At 42.4% G+C, this 12,224-nt stretch overlaps 1 long non-coding RNA gene across 3 annotated transcripts; it reads right to left on the bottom strand.

The window, feature by feature from the left end:
• Positions 1-4,415: 4,415 nt before the first annotated feature.
• LOC123719077 lies at positions 4,416-10,692 on the bottom strand. Of its 3 annotated transcripts, none has more exons than XR_006755138.1 (4): positions 10,206-10,692; positions 9,681-9,817; positions 9,407-9,531; positions 4,416-4,520 (listed from the first exon to the last, which is right to left on the bottom strand). It is a non-coding gene; the product is annotated as an uncharacterized LOC123719077 (long non-coding RNA). The 3 variants fall into 3 exon arrangements; XR_006755139.1 differs by having other exon boundaries at positions 9,433-9,531; XR_006755140.1 differs by lacking the exon at positions 9,407-9,531.
• Between the last annotated feature and the right edge of the window lie 1,532 nt (positions 10,693-12,224).

The raw sequence follows: 12,224 nt of genomic DNA, 5'->3' as shown, positions 1-12,224 counted from the left end.
CTGCTGGAGCAACGTTGGGCTCAGGTTTGATACACCCAACCATTCCCTCTAAGACAAGGAAATTTTCTGCTGCGAAACACCATTCACTATAATTTTCACGCCCTTGCAGTTTCGGCACACTAATGTGATAGTTCGAACTGGACGCCATTACTGATGCCTGATGCGACACAATAAATCTGCACAACTCAACACACTTAGTCCTATTCTGCCACGAATTATTATTATCGATAATGTCCTGATAATCAATAATTATACTATCGCGAGAACTAAGTACTTTTTATGAGCCAGGAGCGGCCTGGGCCCATAACCTGTAATAAAACAACGTGACTGAGCGAGTACCGGAAAAGAACTGAACTTTATTTTCTAAATACAAAAGTAAAGAATCTCATAGACAACATTTGATGACACTCTGGTACAAAATGTCGCTAGTAGTAGGTACATCTATATTTTGCTATTTATAATATTTATCTTCAAATAAGTCATACAAATTCTTAATAGGCCGGCAACGCACTCGCGAACTTGACATTAAGATTGTCCACGGACAATCTGTTCGTTTACCACCTGTTCCAAGAAAAACAGTAATAAGTAATAATCTTTTTAATATTTCAGTTTACTATAAATTACAATTTTTAAGTTTAAAAATTCTTAAAAGGCCTGCAACACACTCGCGAACATTGCGAGTGTGCAGTAACGGCGGTATCAGTTAAGAACTGTTGTAATTCTTGTTAGGGCACGATAATTATACACACAGTATCCGTAATAAAGAAATATATTTACTGTTTAACTTGGAAGTGATATGTCTGCTTCCTACCACGATACACATTGGAATGAAACAGAAATGACCTGGAGCAGAGTGAGGTAAAGACAATTTGGCGCCTCGACAAGATGGCGGCTCGATCGCTCATTCAAATGACAGGAAAAAGTCAATACAATGATTAATTTTTGCAATATTACTCAAATAAATCAACATGCCCCCTCAAAAATTAATTCTTGTACAAATCAAATGCCTAAACAGAACTATATAACTTCCAAGCGAGTCTGGGAAAATACAAAAATAATGATCCAACATTTGTTGCTCGGATAAGGGAAAACCCAGAAAAACCTTATCAGATCATTTCATCATCTTAAATTCGATACATTATATACATTACATATAATTATCAGAACACAATGAATATAACAGAATAATTAAATTAATAACAAATAATAGCCAACTCATTAAATATTATAATTGTAAACCCATGTTTCTCCTCATTTCATGAAACGTAACCGCTGGTAATGGTTTTGTTAACGCATCTGCAGGTTGTTGACCTGTGGGAATGTATTTTAGCTTTATTACATTTTTCTCTATTTGTTCCCTAGAAAAATGTCTGTCTGTCAGTTAATTGTCTTCATATATTACAATAGGAGTGGATATATCAATATGAATACTCCTTACCAAAGATTTAAGCCATAAAGGCTTCATATAAGGCCATATACTCAGCCGCTGTGGAGGAGGCTGCTACTGACTATTGTTTCTTTGTTGTCCAGATTATTGAACAATGTTCAAACAATTTAAATATATACCCGGTTGTACTCTTTACATCATTACCTCCCCAATCGGAGTCCACATACCCAGTTAAGATGTTATTATATTCACACCTTTTATAACATAATTTAAAATCAGTTGTGCCTTTTAAATATCTAAGCACTTTTTTGAGGCATTGCCACAATTCTTTATTATTTTAATTTGTGTACCTACTTAATATATTAACGCTAGTGCTTAAGTCAGGTCGAGTACATAGCATTATATACATTAGACAACCAATTAAATTGCGACATGGAGCAGTGTAATTTTTTCTGAGTTTAGTGCTTCATAATTGAGTTTACTATCCATAGGAGTAGTTGCAGGTTTTTGTTGCAATCCTGCATGCAAAATTTATTTAAAACTGTTTTAATATAAGCACTTTGATCTAACATTATCATATCATCGCAACGAGTTATTTTAATTCCAAGAAATAATTTAATTTCATGTAAATCTGTCATTTTAAATTTACTCATTAAATATATTTTAAAACTGTTTATTGTATTTACATTAGCACTCACTATTACCAAATCATCAACATAAAGTACCACATATATATTTTTCTGTATATCTCCTTTATTTAGTATATAAATACATCTATCTACTGATGAATTCTGAAAACCCTCCCGCCTAAGAGACTGTTCAAAAATTTCAAACCAGTATCTAGCGGCTTGCTTTAGCCCATATAATGCTTTATTTAATTTACACACATAACCATTTTTGCAAGACACCCCTTCTGGAACTTTCATATATATTTCTTCCTGTAGTACCCCATTTAGAAATGCAGTTTTTACGTCCATGTGATGTACAAGTAAATTATATTGATTAGCAAAAGCAATAATAAATCTAAAACTAGCTATTCTTGCAACAGGTGCAAAAGTCTCATTATAGTCTATGAGATATTCCTGGCTAAAAGCCCTAGCAACGAGTCGAGCTTTATAGCGTAAAGGCTTTCCGAATTCATCATTTTTTATATTAAACATCCATTTGCAATCTATAATATTTTTGTTATCTGGCCGTGGTACTAAAGTCCATGTTTTATTTAAAAATAGAGAATTTAATTGCACCTTCCCAATGAACTCTATCGTCTCGTGTTTTAATCTCTTGAAACGAATTTGGTATTTTACACAAAATTGAACTAGCACACATAAGGTTATCATCGATTTCTTTATAAGAAATAGGGGGACGACTTTAAGCCTATCACTCCTACGTGGTTCAATACAACTGGTTGTGTCCTCATTATTTACGACCACTGAAAGATCATCAGAATGTGCATTTGGTTGTTCAAATTCGACGATGTCATGGTTAGTTTTGCGAATTTTCTGAGGAACTTCATAATCATCAGATTTACAGGTATCTGATTTATATCTGTCAGTTTTTTGAGACTTTATTGACTTTGAAATGTTGTCAATGTTAACATTATCATGAGAATTTACTATATTCTCTTCAGGTCGCAACGCAGGCCTGGATTGAAGTAATTTGTCTCATCTACTATGACATCTCTGACAGTAATAAATTTTTCGCATTTAGAATTCCAAACTTTATAACCGTTTGGTTCGTATCCCACAAGAATACCTTTCCATGACTTAACATCGAATTTTGTCTTATATAACTTATCATGCACATAAACTGTTGAACCAAAAAAATTTAAATATTTTATTTGTGGTTTTTTGTTATGCCACATTTACGAATTCAATCATCATGTAAGTAATTTATATATTATTTAACATTGTACATTATAGTATGAAGTTGTAATAATTTTAAGCAGCATTATTTTCTTTAGGTGACGTAATTGGTGAATAATATTGTAATTGAAAAGGATATTTCTCTTTAAATGTACAAGCTGTGTGTGATGCAGAAATAAAATATATTAATGTTGTTCCCCATGGCCTGGTGCCGCTCATGATGCAACAACTTTTGTAAACTCAGTTCTACAAGTTAATTCAAATTTATTGATAAGAAGGTAGAACTTGATAAATGTGCCAACTAAATTAACAGGTATATTTGTTTATAGCTTAATATCGTACAGGTCTACTGAGAAATCACTGGATGGTTGTTAATAGTGCTTACTCAAATATACCTTATTCATTAACACCATTTCTCTGACTGACCAGAGATATGATGAAGTACACATTAAGAATAGGAATACTATAGAGAGGTAAATATATAGTATAATTTAGAGTATTAATAATTATACTATGTCAAAAAGTTGCAAGATATGTGACCCAAATGAAACATGATGTAAGGTTAAAATATTTGTCTTTTTCGGAAAATTTGGAGTATGGAAATGTCGCTTTAACATTGTATTTATTACTAGCTTAAGTTCAAGCTATTGTTATTGCCACAGCTGTTATGCAAAATATTTGTAAGGATTATAATTTGTAGATATACCAGCAGAAGTTTTAGTTCCAACACTTGATACAGTTTCAAGTCAAGAAGTTAATGAAGGAAATCAAGACGTAACTGAAAGAACAAGCTTTATTTATTATTTTGGAAAATTAATATATTCTTCTTAATTGTAGCAGAAACAAACATGTTGTATTTAAATGTCCTTTTGTACATATAAAATACTAGTACTTATTTTTCTTAGAAGAAAGTTAGTTAAAATTTTAATAAGTTATGTCGTTAATCTACCTATAAAATTAAATTATTATTTATCATAACCATGTAATGTAATGAAATATTAGGAAAAATAAATAAAACATAACATAATATAAAATTTATTTCATTATACTCTTATATATTACTAATATGTAATCCAATGTTATAAACAAATGTTATAAATGTAAACCAATGAAAATGTTAAAACCATCAACTTCAACTTCAACGAACATTAAAAAAACAGAACTGGTACAATTGGTTCAGGCTTTGTATAGTTATGCGCTTACCTACACATTCTGCGATTCATTTTTTATATTATAGATGACACTGATGACAAAGGCACTCTTCTCGGTTGCTGGAATGAGAGATAAGTTTCATTAGGTTAGAAAATTATGGTTCCCGAAACTAAGAGCCTTCTGAAAAGCGGTCACCACGTTCGAGTAGTCCACAGGAAAACAAATATGATGCCAAACTCATTGCCGTTAATAATTTTTCCTAACGTTTTAAATATGATAGCAAACGATGGAAAGCCATTAAATAAATTGACCAGGAAACCGTGTAAGCCTTCGCCCCATCGCCAAAGTTCTTTAGTAATTTTAGTAAGATGAGGAAATTGAATTGAATCACTATACATTTCTTAACAAAAGTCAACCGATTTAATTTAATTTATAGGTTGGTCTGACGCACGATACCATTGTAAGTCCGGTAAAACTATCAATGGTTAAAATATTTACTCTTCGTGTAAAACCAGCCATATTCTGCTGCTGGACAGGCAGAGGTAGGCACGTAAGCCATCTAATTGTGCGAGATTTTGAAAAATTTGTTTATTATTATCATATTAACAGATTTAAGTTCTACATTTTATTATATACCCAAGAATTTACAAGAATTTCATTACTCTTTTCAGTATTTACAATAAATCCTTTAGCTTCAAGAAGTGTTCTAGCGTCCTGAATATTTTGTAAACATTCAGTGTAGCTGGAGGACATAAACTTAATATTTCTTGTGTTAGCTTCTAATATTAATTTAATTATTCTAAATTCTAAACATTTTTATGAAACATATTCTTAAGAATCTTGCTACAAGTGCGCATGTGCAATAGTTACTCATTTGACTCGTTCGGTTGTTTACGAGTTGTTACGAATTGACTCGACCATTTTCCCGAAGTGGGATGGTCGAGTCGGAGGAGGGAGTTGTGATTATAAAAGAGGTTGTGACACATGCGCAGGGGCCACACCAACAGCAACAATGATCTTACGCCTCTTACATTGGAACGCCGAGGGCCTTAGGGGGAAAGGTCCCTACCTGCGCAACATCCTACGTACACATAACGTAGATGTTGCGCTCATTTCAGAGACACACCTGCGCCCCACCGACCGCCTGAGTGCTGCGGGCTACTTCGTTTACCGCGAAGAGCATCAGGCGATCAACGGGGCGCCCATGCGCGGCCTGGCAGTGCTGGTTAGAAGGAGTATTCCTCACCGCGCTATCCAGGCCGTCAACCTGACTGGCATCCTGACGCTGGGGGTAGAGCTGGAACTGGGCGGTCAGCCCACAGACGTGTTGGCCGCCTACGCTCCCCCCGGCGCAAATTTCATTGAAGCCGAGCTGGAGGCAGCTCTCAGCGCGAAGCCGACGATCATCGCGGGTGACTGGAATGCCAAACACATCAACTGGCATTCCCAAGTCACGAACGCGCGAGGTCGTCGCCTCCTGCACCACGCCGAAGAGCGCGGCTACCTGGTGTGCGGACCTGACTCCGCCACCCACTTTCCTAGGATAGCCGCCCACAGGCCGGACACCATCGATCTGGTGGTGCACAACCGGCCTGACCTCCACCTAGCGCAGGAGGTCCTGATGGACGAATACCAGTCGGACCACCAGCCGGTGCTGTGCCTCATCGCGAGGGCTCCATCCCCGCCCGCACGCACCCGGAAGGTCACCGACTGGAACACCTTTGAGTCCATCATGGAAGACACCCCTGCGCCCGGCCCACCGGATTCGACAGGCGCCGTTGACGACATGGCGGAGTCCATGACGCGGCAACTCCAGGCAGCTCTGGCGGCAGCGACCTCAACGCGCACGCCGGAGATCACCTGCCAGGACCTTGCACCCTATGTGCAAAGGCTGATTCAGCGCAAGCGCGCGCTCAGGAGGCAATGGCAGCGCAACCGCTGCCCCGCGCTCAAAACGCAGCTGAATCGCCTCGCCGAACGTGTCAAGGCCGAGCTGGCCTCACACGAACGGCGCACATGGGAGTGCACACTGGGAGAGGCCACCACAGAGCCTACCCGCCTCTACCAACTTTGCCGCCGTCTCTACAGGACTCCAGAGCCGAAGCGTCCCCTTCGCGACAGCAACGGCGCCATCACTTACGATGACACAGATCGGGCCGAAATATTCGCCGAACACCTCCAGCGTCAGTTCTCGCCGAACCCCGCGACGTCCCCTACGCGCGTGGCAGAGGTGGTGAACGCTGTCGAGGCGTGGCTGACGTGCCCGATCTCTACCGATGAAGCCCAGATCTTCTTCTCGCCGTCACAAGTGCGGAAGAGGATCTCACGACTGCGACCCAGGAAGGCGCCGGGACCGGACGGCATCACCCACGAGGCGCTGCGCCATCTGCCCATGAGGTGGATAGTCGCGCTGTCGCGCCTCTTCACGGGTATCCTCCGGTATACGCACTTCCCCAGATCATGGAAAGAGGGCAAGGTGATCTTAATATCGAAGCCCGGGAAGGACTCTACCCGACCCGAGAGCTATCGACCCATCACCTTGCTCTCGACGCAGTCGAAACTGTTCGAGTGGCTGTTGCTGCAGAGGATCGAACAGTACCTGCAGCCGAGGCCCGAACAGTTCGGCTTCCGCGGCGAGCACAGCACGACGCTGCAGCTGACGAAGGTGCTCTACACTGCAGCCTCGGCCCTCAACAAAAAGGAGGGGGCCGCCGCCGTTATGCTGGACATGGCGAAGGCCTTTGACCGTGTCTGGCACGACGGCCTCGTGCTGAAGCTCATCGAGTCTCCACTACCCCGCCGAATGGTCGCCGTGCTCCGCGCCTTTCTCACCGAGCGCACGTTTTTCGTTGCGACGGGAGAGGCAGCGTCGAGACCGCGACCCATCACGGCGGGAGTCCCGCAAGGCAGCGTGTTATCGCCCCTGCTGTACACCACATACACCGATGACGTTCCGTGCCCCGAGGGGTGCACACTCGCCCTCTACGCCGATGACACGGCGTATGTGGCGACATCGCTGGGGGCCTCGCACGCCGCCCGAAAACTCCAACGCGCTCTGGACCTCCTGCCAGAGTGGCTGGACAAGTGGAGACTCGCCGCCAACCCGGACAAGACACAGGCAATTGCCTTCGGCCGGGGTAGGTTGCCACCACCCTTACGCTTCCTGGATCGAGACGTGCCGTGGAAGTCGCCGGTCACCTATCTAGGGGTCACCATAGACCGGAGTCTTACCATGAAGCACCACATCTCCAGGGCTGTAAGGAGCGCCAAGTGGGCGACGCACATGCTTCGCCCACTGATCACAGGCAACCTACCCCTCCGCACCAAGCTCGCGCTACACAAACTGTATGTGCGCCCTCACCTCACGTACGCGGCACCGGCGTGGTTCTCCTATGCCAGCGAGACCAACCGCCGAAGACTGCGCATCGTGCAAAACACCGTCTTACGACGCGCAGTAAAGGCACCATGCTACGTGAGGAACGCCACCATAGCGCGAGACTTGCGGATGGAGTCGATCGACGAGTTCGTCGCACGGCTCGCGATGAGGATGTTTGATCGAGCGGACGCCTCTCAACATCCTCACCTCCAAAACATCGCGCCGTGGCACTCCAGGCCGCCCGACCGATACAAGTACCCGCGTGAGCTCTTCTCCGCGGGTCCCGACGACACCAGGGCAGCAGCTGCGGCTTCGACCGCTGGTCGCCTCGCTGGGCCTCCCCCGGGGCCACCGGGGGTCTCACCCGGCGGAGCTTGACCGCGAGCCGCGCCAGCTGCCCGATACCACCTATCATGACACCAGGGCCAAGTCGAGACTACTCCTTGGCCCCCTCATTACCACCGGATTTGACACCCCGGACATGACCCCACAGGCTGCGCGCAGCGGGTAGAGACTGAGTCTCCCCGCGCGCCTGCAGCCCCCACCAAGGGCTATATGCCCGCCCCCGTACCGCCCTGTATCAGCAGGGCGCGAACAGAAACACCACTTGAAGGGGGCATACGCCCCGAACAAGAAAAAACACCCCCCTCGCGAGGGAGGGTGCAACAATAACCACGGCGCAGGGGCCACTTTCGCTTCCGACCGCCGACCCGTGCGGATGTCTGCTCCAGTGCTCTCTCCGTGTGAGTCATCAGTGCTGTAGTGCCATCTCGCTCGCTCCGTGTGAGTCATCGCCGCTTGCCAGTGCGCACGCGCTGTCCGACCGCTGCCTTGCTGCCTGCTGCCCTCTCATTGGTCGCTTCGCTTCAATTTATGAACGCGGGTTTACCTGCGGCCCTCAGATAGCCACCTAACGGTGCCAAACGGTTATCTGTCGGTTAACGCCTTGTGCGGGAGTGTTTTTGTTGTAATTTATAGATTGTTCGAATTTGCTTTGTTCAGTCTCTGAATATAGTTTACTTTTAGGAACATCGCTGACCAAGAAAAAGGTATTTTATAACCTTTTATCCACGATAATAGAGTTGTATCACAAGTAATAAGTGAATAACATTCTTTGATAAACTACCAGTGAGCGCGAGGTGGCGCGCGCGGCGCTGGACGCGACTGCCTATAGTAGGCTGTGAGCAAGCTCCTTCATCCTGGATTCCCCTTTTGCCTATGATTAAATTCTTTTTGACCTTCTTTGTCCTTTTCTGATTTTGATGCGAGCTTGTAGTCAACTAATCGCTTACTGAATAGGTACTTGTATACCTATGTTCCTTGAAGTTGTTCTTTTAGATCTTTTAAGGCTATATAGAATAAAGTTGTGTCGTGTGACTGAGTCTTGGTATTGTGTGTCACATTGGAATCCGTATCCATAAGTAATTTTAATAGGTACATATTTCTTGTTTCCGCAGACAAGAACACTGTGAGTGGCCTCTGCTAAACAAGAAGTAGCTGTAGCATTTGGTTTCATTTGAAACCTGCGTCCTATATTAATCCTGTTTGAGATTGCGGTCTTTTCCTCTGGGTTCAAATTGGGTGCATTGATTAGAATACTTAGATAAAAGTTGTAAAGTGTAAGCTTACTGCAAGATCAAACTGTATGTCTTCACCTGGAGTATTAGACTTTGATGGATCTTCTCCCGATACCTGCAGCAGTTCATTGTCTCATCCAGCGACAAGTGGTCGTTAGGGCGGCGGCCGTGCGTTACCTGTTACGCGACGCTTTTGGTTATGTACGCCTTCGTTCGAGGATACATTACAACTGGATTTACACACGTGTAGTTACAATTTCAATCAAATGAAAACTGAGGGTAGTATTAAAGTCTCAAAGCTCAATGTATAATAAAACTTCACTTACAGGTAAGTCATATTGACGATTTTGTGTTGTACTTTGCCAAAACATGGTAGGGAAAATACTCAAAATGCGGTATACCATCAAAAGAAGATTCTTCCTTATCCTTGCATAGGTTCCCTCTTCCGTCCGAGAATGGGCCTCTGAAGTAAGTAGATCGGTTAATCTTTCCAATATGGACCGTCGATATTTGAGGTTTTAGAGGGGCGGGGAGGGGGTTGACGGCTACTTCGGAGCTTTTATATATACTCTAGGGGTAGGGCAGACAAGACCATGTGGATAGTGGGGTGCTCTGATTCGGTTTTGGGTACTTTTTTGATATTAAAAAAGTACAGGATAATACAGAATTAGATAATACAGAAAGTTACAAACAATGAAAAAAATATTTTCAGCTATAAATTTCATTTTAAAATCCACAACAGACCTTATGCAATCCAACTTTTTCAAAATTCCAGTAAGAAATTTTTTTTTTTTTTACTAATGATTTATTATTTTATAACCTGACCTGAAATAACATAAATCAAAACTTACTTTAACTCATCCGAGTAAGGATTAAGCCTTCTGCCAGATGACCTAGTAAGTCTGGGCATCGCAGCAAATTCCTCGCCAGGACTAGTCGGCCCACTAGGACCAGCAACCGGTTCGTCAAGGATCGGCGCAGAAGAGGAGGCCGTGACAAGCGGCTAATTTGAGTCCAACACTTGCACTTCACTTAACTCTTCAAACAATGGGCTTCGGAGACGCCATGGTAGTCAAACGTTGTAAGTTTATAGGAGTACGTAAAACGATTTCTACTGCAAGGGTGACAAACGATGACTGGACGCCATTAAACAAAATGAATGGCTTAAAAACAAATTTAGTGATCACCAAAAAGTATCGATACCCGAGTAGTATCGATATTTTCAATAACTTTTGTACTATCTACAAAACAAATATGGGCATTTAAACCGATGATCCATATTAGAAAGTTTAATGTCGATACCAGAGTAGTATCGATACTTTGAAAATTTTCGGAACCCTACACTAAGTGATTGACGTTTGACATCAATTATTTGTCAAATATATTTTGTAATTGCGTGTTGTTACTTACCAATTTGTGTGAAAAGTTTTAATAAATGTATCTCATGAACCGTAAGTTTGCGCAACCTAAATCTTTGCAAAACTCTTTCTTTTAGTGAGTACTATCTACAAAAAAATGGGCATTTAAATCGACGGTCCATATTGGAAAGATTATCCAAAACAGCTTCACTATTAACTATGTCTAATGAAAACTTTATTTTTAGTGTTAAAGTTTGGGCTAAATTTTGTTTTCCTAATGGTGATGGGACATCCATTGAATCATTAAAAACAGTGAATGCCCAGCATAGGATACTATGTGAAAATCATTTGAATGAATCTTCATTTACCAGCAGCGATAGGAAAAGACTTAACAAGTTAGATTAAGAGTGAATAGAGGAGGATATAGACCAATTAAAAAACAAACATTGTAGTCCATATAGAGCAAGTTATGACATCCAAGTGAGTATTTACACTCCTTTCAGTTATGAAACGAATAACTGTATGTAGAAGAGAGTGCCTACGTCTGGCTATGTATGCTCTCGGAGTGTAACTCCCATGATTTAGTTAATCGTTATGAAACGAATAACTGTATGTTGAAGAGAGTGCCTGCGTCTGGCTATGCTCTCGGAGTGTAACTCCCATGATTTAGTTAATCGTTATGAAACGAATAACTGTATGTTGAAGAGAGTGCCTGCGTCTGGCTATGCTCTCGGAGTGTAACTCCCATGATTTAGTTAATCGTTATGAAACGAATAACTGTATGTAGAAGAGAGTGCCTGCGTCTGGCTATGCTCTCGGAGTGTAACTCCCATGATTTAGTTAATCGTTATGAAACGAATAACTGTATGTTGAAGAGAGTGCCTGCGTCTGGCTATGCTCTCGGAGTGTAACTCCCATGATTTAGTTAATCGTTATGAAACGAATAACTGTATGTAGAAGAGAGTGCCTGCGTCTGGCTATGCTCTCGGAGTGTAACTCCCATGATTTAGTTAATCGTTATGAAACGAATAACTGTATGTTGAAGAGAGTGCCTGCGTCTGGCTATGCTCTCGGAGTGTAACTCCCATGATTTAGTTAATCGTTATGAAACGAATAACTGTATGTAGAAGAGAGTGCCTGCGTCTGGCTATGCTCTCGGAGTGTAACTCCCATGATTTAGTTAATCGTTATGAAACGAATAACTGTATGTAGAAGAGAGTGCCTGCGTCTGGCTATGCTCTCGGAGTGTAACTCCCATGATTTAGTTAATCGTTATGAAACGAATAACTGTATGTTGAAGAGAGTGCCTGCGTCTGGCTATGCTCTCGGAGTGTAACTCCCATGATTTAGTTAATCGTTATGAAACGAATAACTGTATGTAGAAGAGAGTGCCTGCGTCTGGCTATGCTCTCGGAGTGTAACTCCCATGATTTAGTTAATCGTTATGAAACGAATAACTGTATGTTGAAGAGAGTGCCTGCGTCTGGCTATGCTCTCGGAGTGTAACTCCCA

The sequence above is a fragment of the Pieris brassicae genome (genome assembly GCF_905147105.1).
Source record: "Pieris brassicae chromosome W unlocalized genomic scaffold, ilPieBrab1.1 SUPER_W_unloc_7, whole genome shotgun sequence".
In the NCBI taxonomy this organism is placed as follows: Eukaryota; Metazoa; Arthropoda; class Insecta; order Lepidoptera; family Pieridae; genus Pieris; species Pieris brassicae.
This window is presented reverse-complemented; position numbering and strand designations above follow the sequence as displayed.